At 48.9% G+C, this 21,642-nt stretch overlaps 2 long non-coding RNA genes across 8 annotated transcripts in view; one reads left to right on the top strand and one right to left on the bottom strand.

The window, feature by feature from the left end:
• The window catches only part of LOC139362881 (uncharacterized), a 49,323-nt gene extending 44,106 nt beyond the window's left edge, over nt 1-5,217 (bottom strand). For 6 of the 7 annotated variants that reach the window (XR_011622397.1, XR_011622396.1, XR_011622398.1 and 3 more), the window contains exons 1-2: nt 4,793-5,217; nt 725-835 (exon numbers count right to left, since the gene is read on the bottom strand). This is a non-coding gene — a long non-coding RNA (uncharacterized lncRNA). The remainder of the gene's footprint in view (nt 1-724; nt 836-4,792) is intronic. The other variant, XR_011622400.1, reaches the window with a different exon arrangement.
• Nucleotides 5,218-5,246: 29 nt separating this feature from the next.
• LOC139362880 (uncharacterized) lies at nt 5,247-19,796 on the top strand. The gene is made up of 4 exons (XR_011622395.1): nt 5,247-5,557; nt 8,338-8,422; nt 11,108-11,284; nt 19,291-19,796. It is a non-coding gene; the product is annotated as an uncharacterized lncRNA (long non-coding RNA).
• The last annotated feature ends 1,846 nt before the right edge of the window (nt 19,797-21,642 follow it).

Here is a 21,642-nt window from a genome sequence, read left to right as displayed (position 1 = left end):
GCCTCTCACCACCCTTCTTCTTGCTTTAACCTCACCCCCTACACAGAGCCTGGGCCACCTAATGTGGCATCAAACAGATGCCTCAATAAATCAGAGTCTAATTTTCGTGGAGGAAAAAAAAAAAAACTTAACAGATATACATACAGATTCAAAATATATCCTAAAGTACATATAAATTCAATATATATCCAATCATTGTGACTATGACAGTAGAATATTAAAATACTATTTTCAAAATGTATACAAGCTTAATGTTCTATTTATTCAAACTATTCAAAATACAAATCATCAACATAATTTGCCACTAACATCTCATTCAGTCCCTTCACAGGACACATGATTCACTGGGAGTTAATAAATTAGCAGCTGGCAGGCAGTGACACATAGCAAAAATGAAAACCAAGAGGTGAAATAGTTCTGAAATAAAAAGGGTTTTAAAGCTAAGAGAAATCATTGAATTACTAAGTCATTAGCACTAATTTTGAGCCAACTAACTAATTAATACGAGATGACACAGTGTCCTATGTTTTGGCAAATACAAACTATGTTTAAACAATGTCTGTAATGTGACTTTCAAAATGCTCGTGGCTTTACAAAGATGTGATTAAAATGTAGTAATACATGCTAAAACATTTCCCCCTACAGAGAATGTTGTAACTTTCATCAGTCACACTGAGAGTCCAGAAGATGAAGGAAAAGGTAGTGGATTTCACTGAGAACTTACCAGAGTTGAACTCCCTCACTTTCTGTTGCCCAGCATTGGCAGGTTACGGGACTGGTGGCTGTGGTGTCTCAATGGTCTTTGGTCTCTTAGAAGGTGGAGAATCATCATCATCTTGAAAAAGAACATATGCTCATTACTGAAGGAACCATCTTAGGTTACAGCCACCTCCGGGTCAATTCCCAACATTCAAAATCTGAGCAGGGCTTTAAAGCTATTTTGAGTATTAATAATTATTTCTGTATTGCGAACTTCAGCATACTTTTTTCTAGTTATATCTGAAATGTTATTCTTTTGGGATGTGCGCAAGTGAATACTGCTTTTTCTTCTGTCTTGCTTCATTACTTTTTAGTTTGCTTCATTTGAATCATCATAAGTCTCCCCTTCTCCTCAAATAGCTTTCAACTTGCTGCCAAGAACAATAATCTATTTTAAGGCTTTTGAGAAAAAACTTTCAATGAAGAGAGCCACCTAAAGTTATACAAATATAGAAGAAACGGGGTAAAATAAAGCTTAGATTGGAAAAAAATATTTAAGATTGTACAAAATTCAAGCACACATAAACAAGGGAAGCTGGGTAATTGTATGTTCAAATACTTTTAACAAGTGCAAAATGTAGAGGCTTAAAGAAATAGGGCTGGCCAGGCATGGTGGTTCACGCCTATAATTTCAACACTTTGGGAGGCCGAGGCAGGCTGATTACTTGAGGTCAGGAATTCGAGACCAGCCTTGCCAACATGGTGAAACCCCATCTCTACCAAAAATACAAAAATTAGGCCAGGAGCGGTGGCTCACACCTGTGATGCCGGCACTTTGAGAGGCCAAGGCGGGTACATCACCTGAGGTCGGGAGTTTGAGACCAGCCTGACCAACACAGAGAAACCTTGTCTCTACTAAAAATACAACATTAGCTGGGCATGGTGATGCATGCCTGTAAACCCAGATACTTGGGAGGCTGAGGCAGGAGAATCACTTGAACCCGAAAGGCAAAGGTTGCGGTGAGCCAAGATCGCACCATTGCACTCCAGCCTGGGCAACAAGGGTGAAACTCCATCTCAAAAAAAAAAAAGAGAACAAAAATTAGCCAAGAGTGGTGGCACATGTAATCCCAGCTACTTGGGAGGCTGAGGCAGGAGAATTGCTTGAACCTGGGAGGCTGAAGTTGCGGTGAGCTGCGATTGCACCACTACACTTCAGCCTGGGTAACAGAGTAAAACCCTGTCTCAAAAAAAAAAAAAAAAAAAGAGAAAGAGAGAAAGCAAGCAAGAAAGCAAGCAAGCTACATTATTTATGAAACAGATACTGTTGACTCGGTCACAAGAAAGCCTGTGTATAAATGAGCAGTGAGATATTCAAGCACAGCACACACACTCTACTCAGGACAGCTATCCTGAGTTCCATGCTTACTTCCTTCTGGATACACCAGCAACTCAATCTGCTATGATCCTGCAATACATCTCTTGTTAAAATTAGAGACATCTGGGCCAGGCACAGTGGCTCATGCCTGTAATCCCAACACTTTGGGAGGCCGAGGCAGGTAGATCACCTGAGGTCAGGAGTTTGAGACCAGCCTGGCCAACATGGTGAACTGCTGTCTCTATCAAAAATACAAAAATTAGCCTGGCCTGGTGGCATGTGCCTGTAATCCCAGCTACTCGGGATCCTGAGGGAGAAAAATCGGTTCAACCTGGGAGGTGGAGGTAGCAGTGAGCCAAAATCGTGCCACTGCACTCCAGCCTGGGTGACACAGCAAGACTGTCTCCAAAAAAAAAAAAAAGAAAGAAAGAAAAACAATAAATTAGACATCTGGATCAAATCAGCTACTTCTATCATCGTCTAGTCCTGCAAAGTGTCAGGTAACGTCCTATTAAGATCGCTGCTCACATATCTATAAAATACTGAAAATATCATTTTAAAAAATCTTTTTTTTTTTTATTTTGAGACGGGACTTTTGCTCTTGTTGCCCAGGCTGGAGTGCACTGGTGCGATCTCGGCTCACTGCAACCTCCACTTCCTGGGTTCAAGCAATTCTCCTGTCTCAGCTTCCCGAGTAGCTGGGACAGCAGGCATGCACCACCATGCCCGGCTAATTTTGTAGTTTTAGTAGAGACAGGGTTTCTCCATGTTGGTCAGGGTGGTCTTCAACTCCCGACCTCAGGTGATCCACCCACCTTGGCCTCCCAAAGTGCTGGGATTACAAGCGTGAGCCACCGCACCTGGCCAAGAAACCCTTATTTAAAAACAAGCCAGGTGTGGTGGCTTACACCTATAATCCCAGCACTTTGGGAAGCAGAGGCAGGTGGATCACTTGACATCAGTAGTTTGAGACAAGCCTGGGCAACATGATGTAACCCCATCTCTACTAAGAATATAAAAAAAAAAAAAAAAAATTAGCTGGGTGTGGTGGTGGGCACCTGTAATCCCAGCTTCTCAGGAGGCTGAGGCAGGAGAATCGCTTGACCCTGGGAGGTGGAGGTTGCAGTGAGCGGAGATCTTGCCACTGCACTCCAGCCTGGGAGACAACAGCAAAACTCCATCTCAAAAAAAAAAACAAAAACAGACCCCATTTCAAAACAAAAAGAAAAGCAAAACAAAACACAAATATGGTATGGAAATAAAAATAATTACCGTGTTAAACACAGCATCGTAGAAAATAAAAGACCACTCAAATACAATAAGCTGTCTTTTTAGACAGGTATAATTGTTATTCTTATTTTACAGCTTAAGAAACAGGCTCAGAGAATGTTATTTGATTGGACCATGTTGCATCTCTGGACAGTGCAGCTGAGATCAGACTTCGTGTGTAACTCCACTAGCCTACCAGGGTGCCTCTCACAAAGGTAAGAAATGTAAATTTGGCCTAATATACGAAGTTGCCACGGCAGCACTGGGTCAGTTCTACATACACCACTTCTATGTTCATCAAGGGAAACCTTACAGGAAAGTGAAAATGTTTCTAGAAGGTGATTGGACACCAGCACATTTGCTTGTTGCCTTTGGGCTCTTCTTCTCAGGCCAACAGTAACCTGAAATTATTGACTGACTATTCCAGTCAACTGGAGAAAATGGTACCAAGGTCGCCAACATCAGACAAATTCACTTGAGGACCTATCTATGTACTTTGAAAGACAAAACTGCTTGTGAAGGATACTGTATTTCAGAAAAACAGAATCATATTAACAACTAATAACACTGTAAAATGCTGATGTGTTGAATGCTACTTTAGAAAAACATGTTCAAATCTAGGGAAAAAAGTCGAAAACTACATATCTAGCTAGCTAGTTAACTATCTAGAGATATGCTTTCATTCCTGGCCTCAAGTAGTCCTCCTACCTCAGCCTCCTAAGTAGCCTGGGCCACAGGTGGACACAGTTACACCTGGGTTTTTTGTTTTGTAGAGACAGGGTTTCACTACATTGCCCAGGCTGGTGTCATACTTTGGAGTCTCGCTGTGTTGCCTAGGCTGGGGTGCAGTGGTGCAATCTCGGCTCACTGTAACCTCAGCCTTTTGGGTTCAAGGAGTAGCTGGGACGACAGGCATGTGCCACCACACCCGGCTAATTTTTGTACTTTTTGTAGAGACTGAGATTCACCATGGCCAGGTTGGTCTCAAACTCTTGACCTCAGGTGATCCACCCACCTCGGCCTCCCAAAGTGCTGGGATTACAGGCTTGAGGCACCAAGCCTGGTGGAGCACTTTCTTGTTATTAAACAGCCTAACCCAGGCGGGGCACAGTCCCTCACGCCTGTAATCCTGACGACTCTGATGGCCAAGGTGAGAAGACCGCTTGAACCCAGGAGCTCGAAACTGGCCTGGGCAACACAGCGAGACCCCCATCTCTACAAAAATTACAAAAATTAGGCCACGTGAGCACCGCCCCCGGCCAATTTTTGTATCTTTTGTAGAGACGGGGTTTCTTCATGTTGCCCAGGCTGGTCTAGAACTCCTGAGCCCAAGCCAGTCATCCTCCCGCCTAGGCCTCCCAAAGTACTGGGATCGCAGTTTTATTTGGCAGTCCCTCCCTGTTGCACACTTAGGTTTTTTTTTTTACTTTTTTAGACAGGGTTTACCTCAGTCTCGCAGGCTGGAATGCTGTGGTGGGACCATAGCTCATTGGAGCCTTGAACCTTGGGGTTCAAGTAGCTGGGGGGCTGAGGTAGGACTACTGAGACAGGGTCGCACCATGTTGCTAGACTGATCGTGGCCTGAAGGGATCCTCCCGCCTTGGTCGCGCCTGGACGTATTTTTGTATTTTTGACCGACATAAACACTGCGCTGGGTCTGAGTTTGTCAACTACCCTTCTCCAGCCAGCAACACACAGGACCTGGAGGGGAGGTCGCGGTTACCAGGCTCCACTCTCAGGAGAAAACTGCTCAGCTACTGACACTCCCACCTCCGTGACGCCGCCGAACGCCCCCGCCTGTGACATCGCTCCAAGGCCCATCCTTGTGACGTCACCGAAGGCGCGCGCTTGTGACGTCGCAGAAGCCCGCTCCTCACGCGGAGCCGATCGGAACTCGCGGCGGGGCTGCAGGTCTTCCAGGAGCGCTCGTGCGCGGACGCCTGGCCACAGGCCGCCGGGGGGATATAACCGGCAGCTGAGCTGGCCTTTTTGTGTCCGCAAGCTTCGGCCCGGCTGCCGCCGCCCATAAGCTACCGGGAGGAGCTTTACGACTTCCCCGCCTGCAGGGCCGGGCGTAGCAAGGGCCAGACGCGTCACGAGCAGGCGCTGCGCCCCAACCGGCCGGCTCCTGGCGGGCCCGTTGCGGAGAAGCTCCTCAATGGCCAGCGGCAGCTGCAGCCTCGGCCGTGCACTCGCCTCACCTGATCCCGGGTAAGTGCATCCCACAACACCTCCCCCAGCCAGGGCCCGAGGACCCCCGGGAGCGTCCCCCGCCACCTGGCGCAGCTCATCCTGGGCAGGGTAGGCCCCCTCTGAGGTTGCCCCGCAGTAGGGAGCTGCACCGCGGAGCTCGACCTCTCAGGGGCCGTTGTAATCGCATTAAGCCTTTGAAACTTTGTAGCGGTGTAAAAGGGGCTAGAAAACGAAGAAAACATCTTTTTAAAAATATAAGCGATCGGTCGGGCGCGGTGGCCCACGCCTGTAATCCCAGCACTTTGGGAGGTCGAGGCGGGTGGATCACGAGGTCAGGAGTTCAAGACCAGCTTGGCCAGCATGCTGAAACCCCGTCTCTACTAAAAGTACAAAAATTAGCCGGGCGTGGTGGCGGGCGCCTGTAATCGCAGTTACTCCGGAGGCTGAGGCAGAGAATTGTTTGAACCGGGGAGGCGGAGGTTGAAGTGTGCCGAGATCGCACCACTGCACTCCAGCCTGGGCGACAGACCGAGACTTTGTCTAAACGTGTGTGTGTGTGTGTGTGTCTGTGTGTGTGTGTGTCTGTGTGTGTGTGATCGAGCCCGGCAGGTTGAGATTAAACTGAGCCGAGATTATATAAAAGATCAAGCACGGGAGGTTGAGGTTACACTCAGATGAGATTGCCCCGTTGCACTCCAGCCTGTGTGACAGAGGGATACTCTGTCTCTAAAACCTTACATGCAAGTGAGAGCTTTTCTTCCAGCGCTCATGCTCAGACTGAAGAAAGTAATTGGGCCGGGCCCAGTGGCTCACGCCCGTAATCCCATACTTAGGGAGGCCGTGGCGGTGGATCGCTTGAGCTCAGGGGTTCCAGACTAGCTTGGGCAACATGGTGAAACCCTGTCCCTACAAAAATACAAAAAATTAGCTGGGCATGGTGGCACGCGCTTGTAGTCCATGCTGCTTGTAGGGCTGAGGTGGGAGGATCGCTTGAGTCCAGGAGGTCGAGGCTGCACCTCCTGGGCTCAGGCAATCCTTTTCAGCCTCCCAAAGTGCGGGGATTACACTGTATTTTAATGCTTTTTTTGAAAATGGAAACTTTTACAGGCAATTCACTTCCTTCAAGCTAATGATAAGGAAATGATGCTATTCTGTTTTGTTTTCTGTTTGTGTGTGTGTATGTGTGTGTTTTCTTTTTTGAGACAGGGTCTTGCTCTGTTGCACAGGCCAGGTGCAGTGGCTCATGCATGCTTCTAATCCCAGCTACACAGAAGGCTGAGGCAGGAGAATCGCTTGAACCCAGGAGGCAGAGGTTGTAGTGAGCCGAGATCGCACCACAACACTAATGCCAACATGCCCAGCTAACTTTAGCATTTTTTAGTAGAGACTGTGTTTCACCATGTTGGCAAGGCTGGTCTTGGACTCCTGACCTCAGGTTATCCACCTGCCTTGGCCTCCCAAAGTGCTAGGATTACAGGCATGAGGCACTGTGCCTGGCTAATTTTTGTATTTTTAGTAGAGGCGGGGTTTCACCATGTTAGCCAGACTGGCGTTGAACTCCTGGCCTTAAGTGATCCACCTGCCTCAGCCTCCCAAAGTGCTGGGACTACAGGTGTGTGCCATCGTGCCCGGGCCCCCTTTATTCCTTACAATCATGCAGTTCTAACTCAGCATTCAGAGGTAGATTTTTCACTTGCAGCAGAGGCAGTAGAGGTTTTGGAAATGCTCCTTGAGGCAGACACTACACCCCGATTTCATGGAGTGCTTTGGGCTGAGCCAAGTCTGCAGTAGGCAGAAGGCTCTGAGAAGTCGTCCCAGCCTGGACAAAGAACAGTTCAGAGCTCTGGGGCACAGGGGTGTGCTCAGCAGGACTGGGTGGACAGGACCTTTGTTGCGAAGGTGAAGAGCACAGGCTTCCAGGAGCAGGTGCCTGACAGACAGGCTTCTTCGGAAGGTAGCCAGAGGAGATGTCTGTTTGCTGGGGCAGGAATTGGAGGGAGCCGCCCAGCCTGGAGAGGTTCAGCCAGGCTGTCACAAGGCTTTGAAACTTCCCATCTGAGAGTCTGCACTCCCTGTTTGCTTGATGCATTAATAAATATCCCACCCAAATCTGCACCCATCCACTCCTGTGTTCAAGAGCTGTTTCAGGGAGTCAACCTCATTTTTGGCAGTGTCCAGCCCACTGACCTCAGCTCTGTGTGCCTGGAAGGGTGGCTCTCCTCTGGGGGGATAGGATTCGGAGGCGGGGGGAGAAAGAGTGATGTTAGAGAGCTCGGTCTAGGACTAGAGGATCATGTGCCCTTATGTAAAATACATCTCAAGTTAGGGAAGAAAGCAGTGGCTTTATGCTTTGTGTGTGTGTGTGTGTGTGTGTGTGTGTGTGTGTGTGTGTGTGTGTGTGTTTTCTTTTGTTTGTTTTGAGACAGGGCTCTATGGACCAGGCTCTATGGATCAGGCTGGACTGCAGTGTGATCCTGGCTCACGGCAACCTTCACCTCCTGGGTTCAAGCAATTCTTGTGCCTCAGCCTCCCAAGTAGCTGGTGTTAAACAGATATGTGCCACCATGCCTGGCTAATTTTTGTATTTGTAGTAGAGACAGGGTTTTGCCATGTTGGCCAGGCTGATCTTGAACTCCCAACCTCAAGTGATCTACCTGCCTTGGCCTCCCGAACTGCTGAGATTAAAGGTGTGAGCCATCGTGCCTGGCCCGGTGTTGTGTTCTGATGGGGGAGGATGGGAGGGTGTTCGAGCCCTTCCTGGACTGACGGAACCTGTGTCTTCTGCCTTCTGTGGACAGGATGGTGATTGCTCATGCCAAAGCCTTGGACCCCTCCCGGCCTGTGACCTTTGTGACCAACTCCAACTATGCAGCGGACAAGGGGGTGAGCCTGGGGGTCCCCACCCCATTTTTCCCCACCTTTGCCTGGGTTTGTCCTGAAGTCTGCTCATGGGAATAGCTGGAAAGGACCATGAGGTGCCAGCCAGGGATTTTTTATTTTGTTTTTTTACTTGAAAAGATAGAGACAGGATCTTGCCATGTTGCCCAGACTGGTCTCGAACTCCTGGGCTCAAGCGATCCTCCTGCCTCAACCTCCCAAAGGGCTGGGGTTACAGGTATGGGCCACCGCACCCAGCTGCAGCCAGTCTGTTTTCAAAGATGGTCTTTGGGTTAATGAGAATTCTCTCCCTGCTTACTCGCCAGGCAGTGTGGCTTTCTGAATCCAGGGAGGCTGGGCATAGGGAGATGGGATTTGTTTGCTCAGTTTGGACTCAGCGTTTTTTGCACTTTGATTTAATAGACTCATAGAATGTCAAAGGTTTAAGGGGGCTTAGAGTTCATCTGGCCCACGCCTGGATGTTCAGAATCTCTAGGGGAATTTTTTTTGAAATGGCAAATCTCTGCATTCTGAGATTCAGTAACTCCAAAGTTGGAACCTGCATTTTCCTTTTTCTTCTGTAGAGGCAAGGTCTTACTCTGTTGCCCTGGCTGGAGTACAGTGGTGCAATCACAGCTCACTGTAGCCTTGAATTCCTGGGCCCAAGAGATCCTCCTGCCTCATCTTTCCCGAGTAACTGGGACTTCAGGTGTGCTGGGCTAATTTTAAATCTTTTTGCAGAGATGGGATTGCACTATATTGCCCAGGCTGGTCTCAAACTCTTGAGCTCAAGTGATCCTCCAGCCTTGGCCTCCCAAAGTGGTGGGATTACAGACACAAGCTGCCATGCCTGGCTGACATTAGCATTTTTTTTTTTTTTTTTTTTTTTTGAGATGGAGTCTTGCTCTGTTGCCCAGGCTGTAGTGCAATGGTGCAATCTTGGCTTACTGCAACTTCCTCTGCCCGAGTTCAAGCAATTCTCCTGCCTCGGCCTCCAGTGTAGCTGGGATTACAGGCCCACGATACCACGCCTGGCTAATTTTTATATTTTTTAGTAGAGACAGGATTTTGCCATGTTGGCCAGGCTTGTCTCGAACTCCTGACCTCAGGTGATCCACCCACCTTGGCCTCCTAAAGTGCTGGGATTACAGGCATGAGCCACTGCACCCAGCGAGCATTCTTACTAGAAAGTAGTGTGTTCAGGACGCATTAGAAACTAGCCAGTTGGACACAGAAGCATCTGCTGCTCAGCCCTGAGCACCAGTTTGCTGAAGCTGATGGTGGTCCTACTCGGTCATCTCTGCCCTGCTCCTAGGTGGGACTCTTTCAGGCCCTCTGCAGCCCACAGTGCTGCCTCATGAAAGCTGCCTCAAGATTCTCTGTGATGGGCCGGGCTCAGTGGCTCAAGCCTGTAATCCCAGCACTTTGGGAGGCCGAGATGGGCGGATCACGAAGTCAGGAGATCGAGACCATCCTGGATAACACGATGAAACCCCATCTCTACTAAAAAATACAAAAAACTAACCGGGCAAGGCAGCGGGCGCCTGTAGTCCCAGCTACTCAGGAGGCTGAGGCAGGAGAATGGCGTAAACCCAGGAGGCGGAGCTTGCAGTGAGCTGAGATCCGGCCACTGCACTCCAGCCTGGGCGACAGAGCAAGAGTCCGTCTCAAAAAAAAAAAAAAAAAAAATTCTCTGTGATGGCCGGGCATAGTGGCTTACACCTGCAATCCCAACATTTTGGGAGGCCAAGGCGGGTGGATCACTTGAGGTCAGGAGTTAGAGACCAGACCAGCCAACTGGTGAAACCTTGTTTCTACCAAAAATACAAAAAGTTAGCTGGATGTGGTGGCACGCACCTGTAATCCCAGCTACCTGGGAGGCTGAGGCATGAGCAGCACTTGATCGTGGGAGGCAGAGGTTGCAGTGAGCCGAGATGATGACACTACATTCTAGCCTGGGCAACAGAGTGAGACTCTGTATCCAAAACAAAACAGAAAAAGATTTTCTGTGAGAATGACTGCATCGGCCCCTCAGGTGGGAGCGCTTCTGCAGGGCAAGGTAAGTCCAGGGCAAGTCCCAGTGATGGGACTGCTGCCTGGAGAGGAGTCAGCACCAGTGGCGGGGGCCCTCGGCTTTGGCTGAGGACTGCGCGTTGGCAGCTGCTCTGCCTCTCACAGTCCTTTTCAGCTGCGCACGTCAGTGCAGAGTCACAGGCCTGCCTCCTTTGGGCTACTTTGTGACCATGTTTCCTGCCTGTGGGGCAGGGTAATTTCAGGATCTAAATTGGTGAACTTGGATGTTCTCAGTCCCGAGAGGCAGCTCTTCCTCTTCTAGTTTTTTTGTTTGTTTGTTTTGTAGAAATGGGGTCATGCGATGTTGCCCAGGCTGGTCTCAAACTTCCGTGCTGAAGCGATCCTCCCACCTTGGCCTCCCAGTGTGCTGGGATTACAGGCATGAGCTACTGTGCCCTGTTAATTGTCTTACTACTATACTTTTAGAGCTGAGGTCTTGGTGTGTTGCTCAGGCTGGTCTCGAACTCCTGGCCTCAAGCCATCCTCCTGCCTCAGCCTCCCTGAGTGCCTCGATTACATCCTCTTCTTACCTTCCTGCCAGAAGAGCCCCCAAAGCATGTGAGTTCTGAATCATGCAGTCTTCTGGGTGCTGAACGGGCTCTCCTGCTCTGGTCCTAGGCTCCGTATGTGGATGTGATCTGTGTGAACAGCTGCTACTCTTGATATCATGACTGCAGGCACCTGGAATTGATTCAGCTGCAGCTGGCCACCCAGTTTGAGAAGTGGTGTAAGATGTTTCAGAAACCCATTATTCAGAGCAAGTACAGAGCGGAAATGATTGCAGGGTTTCATTAGGTAAGTGCTATTGAACTTTCTGCTTATGTGTTATCTCGGGACAGAGATGTCACTCGCCTCCCCCGGCCTGCCCTGCGCCCACTGCACTGTTCCCCTCACTTCAGCTTTGGGCTCACCTCCCTCTGTCCCGTCCATATTCCCTTCCTGCCAGCAGCCAGGCCTCTGCCCCACTCGCTTGGTCCTCAGAGGTGGCCTCCTTACCAGCCTTGTTTCCAGACAGCCTCCTATCACCCATGCCCAAGTGGTCTCTCTAAAAAATCCAAATTTGTATTTGTTTGCTTTTGAGACCGGGACTCTCTCTGTCACCCAGGCTGGAGTGTGGTGGTGTGATCACTGCTACTGCAACCTAAACTTCCTGGGCCCAAGCGATGCTGCCACCTCAGCCTCCTGAGTAGCGGGGATCATAGGCACATGCCAACATGCCTGGCTAATTTTTTTACTTTCATAGAGATGGGGTCTTGCTGTGTTGCCCAGGCTGATCTTGATTCCTGGGCTCAAGTGTTCCTCCTGTCTCACCCTCACAGAGCACTGGGATTACAGGTGTGAGCCACTGTGCCCGACCACAGATTAAAATTTGGGAGTCCTGTGATTGGCTCCCCCAGGCCCACAGGACAAAGCCGTAATCCCTGGTCAGGACACTCAGTGTCCTCTGCTCTCTCCTGGATTTTCATCCTCTTCTCTCCTCACTCCCAGCCACTCATCTGTTTCCACTGCCCTCGTTGCTCTCCTGCTCTTGCTTGAGCTGTTTCTTCTGTCTGGAATGCCCATGTTGGCACCATAATTGAAGGGGTGGCCTGCCCCTCCACACCTGTGGGCGTTTCTCATTAGGTGGAATGAGAGACTTGAGAAAAGAAATGAGACACAGAGACAAAGTATAGAGAAAGAAAAAGTGGGCCCAGGGGACCGGCGCTCAGCATACAGAGGACCCACGCTGGCACCGGTCTCTGAGTTCCCTTAGTATTTATTGATAATTATCTTTACCATCTTAGAAAAAGGGAAGTGGCAGGATAATAGGATCATCGTAGGGAGAAGGTCAACAGTAAGACATATGAATAAAGATCTCTGTGACATAAGTTTGAGGAAAAGTGCTGTGCCTTGATACGCATATGCAAACATCTCCATAAACCTTTTTAGTGGATGAAGAGCAGCATTGGCTAGCAAGTCCCACCTTTCGCCCTAAGGCGGTTTTCTCCTTTCTCAGTAAACAGAACATACAATTGGGTTTTACACCAAGATGTTCCATTGCCCAGGGTCGGGCAGGAGACAGATGCTTTTCTCTATCTCAACTGCCAAGAGGCCTTCTTTCCTCTTATACTAATCCTCCTCAGCACAGACCCTTCACGGGTGTCAGGCTGGGGGACGATTAGGTCTTTCCCTTCCCATGAGGCCATATTTCAGACTATCACATGGGGAGAAACCTTGGACAATACCTAGCTTTCCTAGGCAGAGGTCCCTGCGAACTTTGGCAGTGTACGCGTCCCTGGGTACTTGAGATTAAGAGAATGGTGATGACTTTTAACCAGCAAGCTGCCTTCAGGCACTTGTTTAACAAAGCACACCCTGCACAGCCCAAAATCCTTTAAACCTTGAGTCACCACAGCACGTGTCTCTTGCAAGGACAAGGTTGGCGGTAGGCTCACAGATTAACAGCATCTCAAATGCAGAACAAAATGGAGTCTCTTATGTCTACTTCTTTCTACATAGACACGGTAACAGTCTGATCTCTCTTTTCCCCACAATAATCACCAACTAAAATATCCTTTTCTTTTTCTTTATGTTTTTGGAGATAGGTTCTTGCTATGTTGCCCAGGCTGGTCTCGAATTCCTGGACTCAATTGATCTTCCTGCCTTGGCCTCCCAAAGGGCTGAGGTTAGAGGTGGGATCCACTGTGCTAGCCTTTTTTGTTTTTGTTTTTCACAGGATCTTACTCTGTTGTCCAGGCTGGAGTGCAGTGGTGTCATCATAGCTCACTGCGGCCTTAAATCCCTGGGCTGAAGTGATTCCCCCACCTCAGCCTCCTGAGTAGCTGGGACAACAGACATGAACCACCATGGGCAGCCTATTTGTAAAATTTTGGGGGCCAGGCGCCATGACTCACACCTGTAGTCCTAGCACTTTGGGAGGCTGAGGTGGGCAGATCACGATGTCAGGAGTTCGAAACTGGCCTGGCTAACATGGTGAAAGCCCGTCTCTACTAAAGATACAAACAATTAGCCGGACAGAGGTTGCAGTTAGCCGAAATTGCGCGATTGCACTCCAGCCTGGGTGACAGGGCGAGACTCCGTATCAAAAAAAATTTTTTTTTTTTTTTTGTAGAGATGGAGTCTCACTCTCAAGCTGATCTTGAGCTCCTGGCCTTAGTGATTCTCACCTTGGACTCTCAAAGTACTGGGAATACGAGCGTGAGTCACACGATGCATGACTGAAAAGATTTCTGTTCACTGGCCGAGTCTCCTCACAGCTGTCCCGCCGTGGGGAGGTTTACCCCGCCTGCTCCAGGCTGAGGGAGGCTTCCCCGTGCTCTGCCCCTGTTGCAGCCCGAACCTGGCTCTCCCAGCGTTCTCGCCAGGCACTGTCATTATTTCTTTGCCTCTCTTTGACTGGACTGGGGCTCAGGAGAGAGAAAGAGTTCTTTTTATTGTTGCTTCCCAGGTACTCTGCGATGTCTGACACAGCACGTGCTAAATAATAGTAGCTGGGAGTGCACCACTACACCTGGCTAATTTTTGTATTTTTAGTAGAGATGGGGTTTCACCATGTTGGCCAGGCTGATCTCAAACTCCTGACCTTGTGATCCGCCCACCTCAGCCTCCCAAAGTGCTGGGATTACAGGTGTGAGCCACTGTTCCAAGCGTGTTTTCCAAATTTCTGAGCAATCTAGGCACACACAATTTGGAATGAAAGGCAGATAGCCTGTGTGCCTGCCTGGCTAGATCGTAAACTGCAGCCCTCAGACTGCAGAAGAAGAAACTTGTAGATTTTCTGGGTCATTCTCCACCATTTAACACAAAAAGAGATGCAGGCCAGTCATGGTGACTTATGCCTGCAACACTAGCACTTTGGGAGGCTGAGGTGAGAGGACTGCTGTTGACCAAGAGTTCGAGACCAACCTGGCCAACACAATGAGACTGCATATCTTAAAAAAAAAAAAAAAAAAAAAAGAGAGAGAGAGAGAGAGAGATGCAGCAAAGGGTGCCCTTTTCTACATAGGGGCCTCTGTTGCCCAGGCTGGAGTGTACTGGCATGATAGTGATCACAGTTCACTGCAGCCTCAAACTGCTGGGCTCAGGTCATCCTCCTTCCTTGGCCTCCTGAGTAGCTGAGACTACAGGTGCACACCACCACCTAGCTAATTTTTTTTTTTTCTTTTTACAGGACAGGGTCTCAGTATATTTCCCAAGCTGGTGTTAAACTCCTGGCCTCAAGCAATCCTCCTATCTCAGCCTCCCAAAGTGCTGGAATTACAGGCATGAGCCACTGTGGTATAGTTATCTTTTTTTTTTTTTGAGATGGAGTTTCTCTTGTCTCCAGGGCTGGAGTGCAATGACCCAGTCTCAGCTCACTGCAACCTCCGCCCACCAGGTTCAAGTGATTCTCCTGCCTCAGCCTCCTGAGTAGCTGGGATTACAGGCACCTGCCACCAAGCCTGGCTAATTTTTTGTCTTTACAGAGACGGGTTTCACCATGTTGGCCAGACTGGTCTTGAACTCCCGACCTCAGGTGATTCAACTGCCTAAGCCTCCCAAAGTGCTGGGATTCCAGGCGTGAGCCACTGTGCCTGGCCCCTGGTACATTTTTCGGCAACACTTTTCTGCCTTTGAAAGGGGCTGAATGCACACCTTCTCGCTGAAAAGCCAAGATGTAAAGGCAGTATGACAAGTGGAAATCCAATCTCCACAACTCACTGGGTAATCAGAGATAAGTTCTGGGTCTTGCTGAGTTGTTTCTCTGCCCCTAAATTGGGGTCCAGGAGAACTCCCTTGCTCAAGGCCCTACTTTGGGCTGCTGTGAGAATCCCATGTGGCCACGCAGGTGAAGGGCCATCAATGTGGCCTCTGGTTTTCCTCAGGAATTCTCCTCGTGGCAGATTCCACAGCTTCCTCGGCCACGTGTGGTGGCTTATGCCTATAATCCCAGCACTTCTGGAGGCCAAGGCAGGTGGGTCACCTGAGGTGAGCAGTATGAGACCAGCCTGGCCAACATGGCGAAATCTCATCTCTACTAAAAATGCAAAAAATTAGCTGGGCATGGTGGCAGATGCCTGTAATCCCAGCTACTCAGGAGGCTGAGGTAGGAGAATCACTTGAATCCGAGAGGTAGAGTTTGCAGTGAGCCAAGATCATGCCACTGCACTCCAGCCTGGGCAATAAGAGTCTCCAAAAAAATAAATAAAAATTTAAAAAAACACACAAAAATTAGCCAGGCGTGGTCACACGCCTGTAGTGTCAGCTACTCGGAAGTCTGAGGCAGGAGAATCGCCTAAACCTCGGAGGTGGAGGTTGCAGTGAGCTGAGATCGTACCACTGCCCTCCAGCCTGTGCGACCGAGAGACGCTCCGTCTGATTGTTTAAAAAAAAAAAAAAAAAGATGCCGCAGCCTCTAGATGTCAATTTCCTGTGCTCCTGACAGCCCTGGAAGCCCTCCTAGGTGCGTTTAGGGCCTACCCCCCACCCCTCAACTGAGCCAGCACCCACAGGCCAAGGGACCAGCTGCCATTGCTCCTACCGGCAGCTCAGGCCAAAGCCAGCAGAGACAAGCTCTTTACAACCCTCACTCCCTCCTCTGTGGGGACAGACAGGGCCTGTGAAAGACTCCAATCACTCCAGCTTCCAGTGATCCTACAGCCTTTCTGCTATACCCAATCTCTAAAGGAGAGCTGAAAAATAACAACATATGCATTCTCTCATCCCCAGTGCCCCTACCCTGGGATGGGGTGCTAAGGGGCAGCCAGGCCCCTCAGATGTCCAGCTGGGATCAAACTGGCAGAGCCCATCAACAGATGAGTGGATAAACAAAAATGTGGTGTGTATATATTATGGAATACTACTCAGCCTAAAAAAAAAAAAAAAAAAAAAATGAGGCCGGGTGTGGTGGCTCACACCTGTAATCCCAGCACTTTGGGAGGCTAAGGCAGGTGGATCACTTGAGGCCAGGAGTTTGAGACCAGCCTGACAAACATGGTGAAATCCCATCTCTACTAAAATTACAAAAATGAGCCAGGCGTGGTGGCACATGCCTGTAGTCCCAGCAACTAGGGAGGCTGAGGTAGGAGGATCACTTGAACCCAGGAGACAGAGGTTGTAGTGAGCCAAGATCATGCCACTGCATTCTAGCCTGGGTGACAGAACAAGATTTCATCTATGAATGAATGCATGAATGAATGAATGAAATAGAGGCTGGGTGAGGTGGTTCATGTCTGAAGTCCCAGCACTTTGGGAGGCCAAGACAGGAGGATTGCTTGAGGCCAGGAATTCGACACCAGCCTGGGCAACATAATGAGACCCCCATCTCTACGAAAAATTTAAAAATTAGCCGGGTGTGGTGGTGCACACCTGTAGTCTTGGGACTACTTGGGAGGCTGAGGTGGGAGGATTGCTTGAAACTGGGAGGCCAAGGCTGCAGTGAATCATGTACTGCTGCACTCCAGCCTGGGTGACAGAGAAAGATCCTGTCTCCAAAACAGAAAGAATGATGTCTTTTGCAGCAACTTGGATGAAACTGGAGGCCATTGTCCTTAGTGAAGTAACTCAGGAACAGAAAACCAAATGCTGCACATTCTCACCAATAAGTGGGGGTTAAGCTATGGGTACGCAAAGACATACAGAGTGGGGACATTGGAGATTCAGAAGGAGGATGATGTTAGGTGGTGACGGATGAAAAACTACTTATTGGATACAAAGTACACTACTTAGGTGACAGATGCTGTAAAATCCTAGACTTCACCACCATAGAATTCTTCCATGTCTCCAAAAACCACTTGTACCCTTCAAGCTATTGAAATGGAAAAACTTAAAAATAAACTTTTGCGGCTGGGCACGGTATCTCACGCCTGTAATCCCAGCACTTTGGGAGGCCGAGGCGGTCAGATCACGAGGTCAGGAGATCGAGACCATCCTGGCTAACACGGTGAAACACTCTACTAAAAATACAAAAAATTAGCCAGGTTTGGCAGGTGCCTATAGTCCCAGTTACTTGGGAGGCTGAGGCAGGAGAATGGTGTGAACCTGGGAGGCGGAGCTTACAGGGAGCCGAGATAGTGCCACTGCACTCCAGCCTGGGGGACAGAGCGAGACTCCATTTCAAAAAATAAAAATAAATAAGTAAATTTTTGCCAGGGCACAGTGGCTCATGCCTGTAATCCTAACACTTTGGGAGACTGAGGCAGGTGGATCACCTGGGGTCAGGAGTTCGAGATCAGCCTGGCCAACATGGCGAAACCCTGTCTCTACTAAAAACTTAGCTGGGCACGGTGGCATGCGCCTGCCATTTCAGCTACTGTAGGGGCTGAGGCAGGAGAATCGCTGGGAGGTGGAGGTTGCAGTGAGCCAAGATTGTGCTACTGCACTCCAGTCTGGGTGACAGAGCGAGACTCCATCTCAAAAATAAATAAATAAAAATTTTTTTTGAGACAGTCTTGCTCAGTTTCCCAAGTTGAAGGGCAGCGGTGCTGTCAACCTCCTGGGCTCAAGTGATCCTCTCACCTCAGCCTCCTGAATACCTTGGACGACAGGCTCGTGCCATCACACCTGGCTAATTTTTGTAATTTTTGCAGGGATGGGGTCTTACTATGTTGCCTAAGCTGGTCTTGAACTCCAGGCTCAATTGACCCTCCTTCCTTGGCCTCCCAGCTAACTGGGACTACAGGCACGCACCACCATACCTGGCTAATTTTTTATTTGTTGTAGAGGTGGGCTGTCATTATATTGCCCAGGCTGGTCTCAAACCCCTGGCCTCAAGCAGTCCTCCTACCTTGGTCTCCCAAAATGCTGGGATTACAGGTGTGAGCCACCGCATCTGGCCAAAATTTTTTTTAAAAAAGAAAAACTAGTGGCCGGGAATGGTGGCTCACACCTGTAATCCCAGCACTTTGGGAGACCAAGGCAGGTGGATCTCCTGAGGTCAGGAGTTCGAGACCAGCCTGGCCAACATGGTAACCCCCGTCTCTACTAAAAATACAAAACTTAGCCAAGTGTGGTAGCTCTTGCCTGTAATCCCAGCTACTCAGGAGGCTGAGGCAGGAGAATCGCTTGAATTTGGGGGACAGTGGTTTCAGTGAGCCGAGATCGTGCCACTGCTCTTTAGCCTGGGTGTCAGAGTAAGACTCTGTCCCATAAATAAATAGAAAAAATAAATTGGCAGAGCCACACAGAGTGTAAGAAACTAATCAGATCTGTTCAGCTGGAAAAACAGTTTTGCACAACTGTGTCCATTTTCCCCCCATGGAGTTTCACACCTTGATGCAAACGGGGAGATTGTGGGAAAGTGGAATTAATGTTAATTTGCATTTCTGACCTTGGAGGGGTAGGTGAAATGCGCCTTCTTTTCTATGGCATAGATAAGACAGTGGCACTCTGAGAGGCTCAAAAGGAAGCTTCCTCCCCCAAAAGCCATCCCCAGCATAACCTGTAAAACAAAAATGGCGCATCTCAGAAGGACCTTGGTGGTGTCGTTGGAAGGTTGATCAACAAGAATGACACCTGCAAGCTGTAATTGCACTTGCATTCCCTGAAATACGGTAGGTGCCCCATAAACATCTGATGGGATGAATTAATAAGCGAATGAGCTCTTTACTCAATGGTCCAACCCCAAACCAGCATCCCTCAACCAGTCCTTCCATAACCATCTAGGTGAGGGGGGGTTGTTAATGGAAAAAGGTAAGAACAAAATTTTCAAACTCCCCTGTTGGCTTCATAATAATTCATGCTCATCTGCATCTAACAAAATATGGAAGCAATTTTACAGGAACATTTTGTGCTTTAGCGATTCATTTAACTCTTTCCTCCAGGGGGCAAGTCGTATATCCTCATCCAGATATGTGGGAAGTTCCGTGAATACATCTGCAAATATCTTATGATGAGATGCTCTTCTCCCCGCCGGGCGCCTGACTGTAGTGAAAGGAAGCTTGAACGTGAACACCAACCGGGCTTACGCTGACCTCCTCTCCTACCCATGGTTTCGTGCCCCTGTGTCTGTCCCACTGCCAAAGTACTGAAATTACTAGAGGAGGTGAGCGCTGAAGTCAATGTCCTCAGAGCCAAGGATATTGTCCTCTAGAGCCAAGTCCACCCCTTTACTTGGCAGGGCCTCCAAGAGATGAGCTGCTGTCCACCCCATCAGCCCTCACCACCAGACCACCAGGAAGGACAGACGCTCAGGTGCCAGAGCTGCTGCCACCGTCCCCCAAGACACCACAAACAGTCCCTTCACTGTTTCCAACTGTGTCCGCCTCTGCGCGCTGCCCCCAAACTCCTTGCAGATTTGAAAACTGAGGAATAAAAATGAGCAACACTTGCCCTGAGCCGCCTATTGCTCCATTCACATCCTGATTTTCTGGGTCACCAATTTTCCAGTTTTTTTTTAAATTAAACTTTTCATTTTCAGGTGATTGTAGATTCACGTGTGGTTGTAAGAAGTACTACAGAGAGCTCTTGAACTGTCTTCCCTGGTTCCCCTGCAGTGGTAGCATCTTGCAAAACTATAGTACAATATTGGGTTATCTTTTTGTGGTTGTTTTGTTTTGTTTTGCTATGAGATGGAGTCTCGCCCTGTCTGGAGGCTGGGGTGCAGTGGCATGATCTCAGCTCACTGCAACCTCCACCTCCCAGGTTCAAGCAATTCTCCTGCGTCATAATCCCAGGGAGCTGGGATTACAGGTGCCCGCCACCACACCTGGCTAATGTTTTTGTATTTTTAGTAGAGACGGGGTTTCACCATGTTGGCCAGGCAGGTTTCAAACTGCTGACCTCAGGTGATCTGCCCGCTTTGGCCTCCCAAAGTGTTAGGATTACAGGCGTGAATCACTGTGCCTGGCCCAATTTTTTTTTTTTTTTTTTGGTAGAGGGCCTTACTCTGTCACCCAGGCTGGAGTGTAGTGGCACAATCATAGCTCACTGCAACCTCTACCTCCTGGTCTCAAGCAGTCCTCCCCAGCTTCAGCCTTCCAGGTAGCTGGGACTACAGGTGCGCACCACTATGTTCGGCTACTGTTTAAAAATTTTTTTGTAGCGATGGGGTCTTGCTATGTTGCCCAGGCTGGTCTCAAACTCCTAGCCTCAAAGGATCCTCCCACCTTGGTTTCCCAAAGTATTGGGATTACAGGCATGAGCCACCACTCCTGGCTGGTCTGCAATTTTTTTTAAATGTAATATCCTATCTTTATTTTATAATATTTGGTAGGAAGCTTATTTTCACCAAACAGATTCTTGACCCCACCTGCCCACTCTAAAATCTGCTTGACTTGTTTACCCGATATTTCCCATCTGGATAAAGGGCGCTCATTGCGCAAGTCCCAGCCCACATGCAGGAGTGATTCCTCTCTCTTCCCTGCTTTCTCCCACCCAAATCCCAAATATCAGCCAGTCTTACGGATCCTAGCCAAAAAGTCCGGAATTCACCCACTTCTCACATCCTCTTCCACGATGACCCTGACGTTACCCACTGGCCCTGCCCTTCAGCAGAACTCCCTGTGGAACTTCTGGGGCCCAGTGAAAAACCAACACAGGGAGCCCCCTGTACAAAAATTATTAAGAATTTCAAGCCGGGCATGGTGGCCTCGACCCGGGAGTTCAAGACCAGCCTGGGCAACATAGCAAGACCCCCACCTCTAAAAAGAAATTATTTTAATTAACTGGGCATGGTGGCCGCACCTGTAGTCCCAACTACTCAGGAGGCTGAGGCAGGAGGATCGCTTGAGCTCAGGAGCTTGAGTCTGCAGTGAGCTGTGATCACGCCACTGCAGTTTAGCCTGGGGAACAGAGAAAGAGACCTTGTCTCTAAAATATCTAAAAGAATTCAATATGGCAGCAGCCAAGCATTAATCTGGTCAAGGGATTAATGCTTCTAAGCCCAGGACTCTGTGGATTGCACAGGTCCACACACATGAAGCTGGCCCTGCCCCTCCAAGACCACCAGGATCACACTGACAGCTGAACAAAGTGATGCGATGCAAGAAGAGCACACAGATCATGGAAGACCCTAGGGCACCTCAGTAAGGATGTATTTAGGATTCATGCTGGTGTTGTATGCTTTGGAAAATAGCACAAGGAAGCAAGGCTTTGCTCTGGATTGCATGTTATTAAGAACCAGGTCATTCCACAACTGAGCATCTTTTTTTTTCTTTTTTTTTTAATTTAATTTT

The sequence above is a fragment of the Macaca nemestrina genome, chromosome 4 (assembly GCF_043159975.1).
Source record: "Macaca nemestrina isolate mMacNem1 chromosome 4, mMacNem.hap1, whole genome shotgun sequence".
NCBI lineage: Eukaryota > Metazoa > Chordata > Mammalia > Primates > Cercopithecidae > Macaca > Macaca nemestrina.
This window is presented reverse-complemented; position numbering and strand designations above follow the sequence as displayed.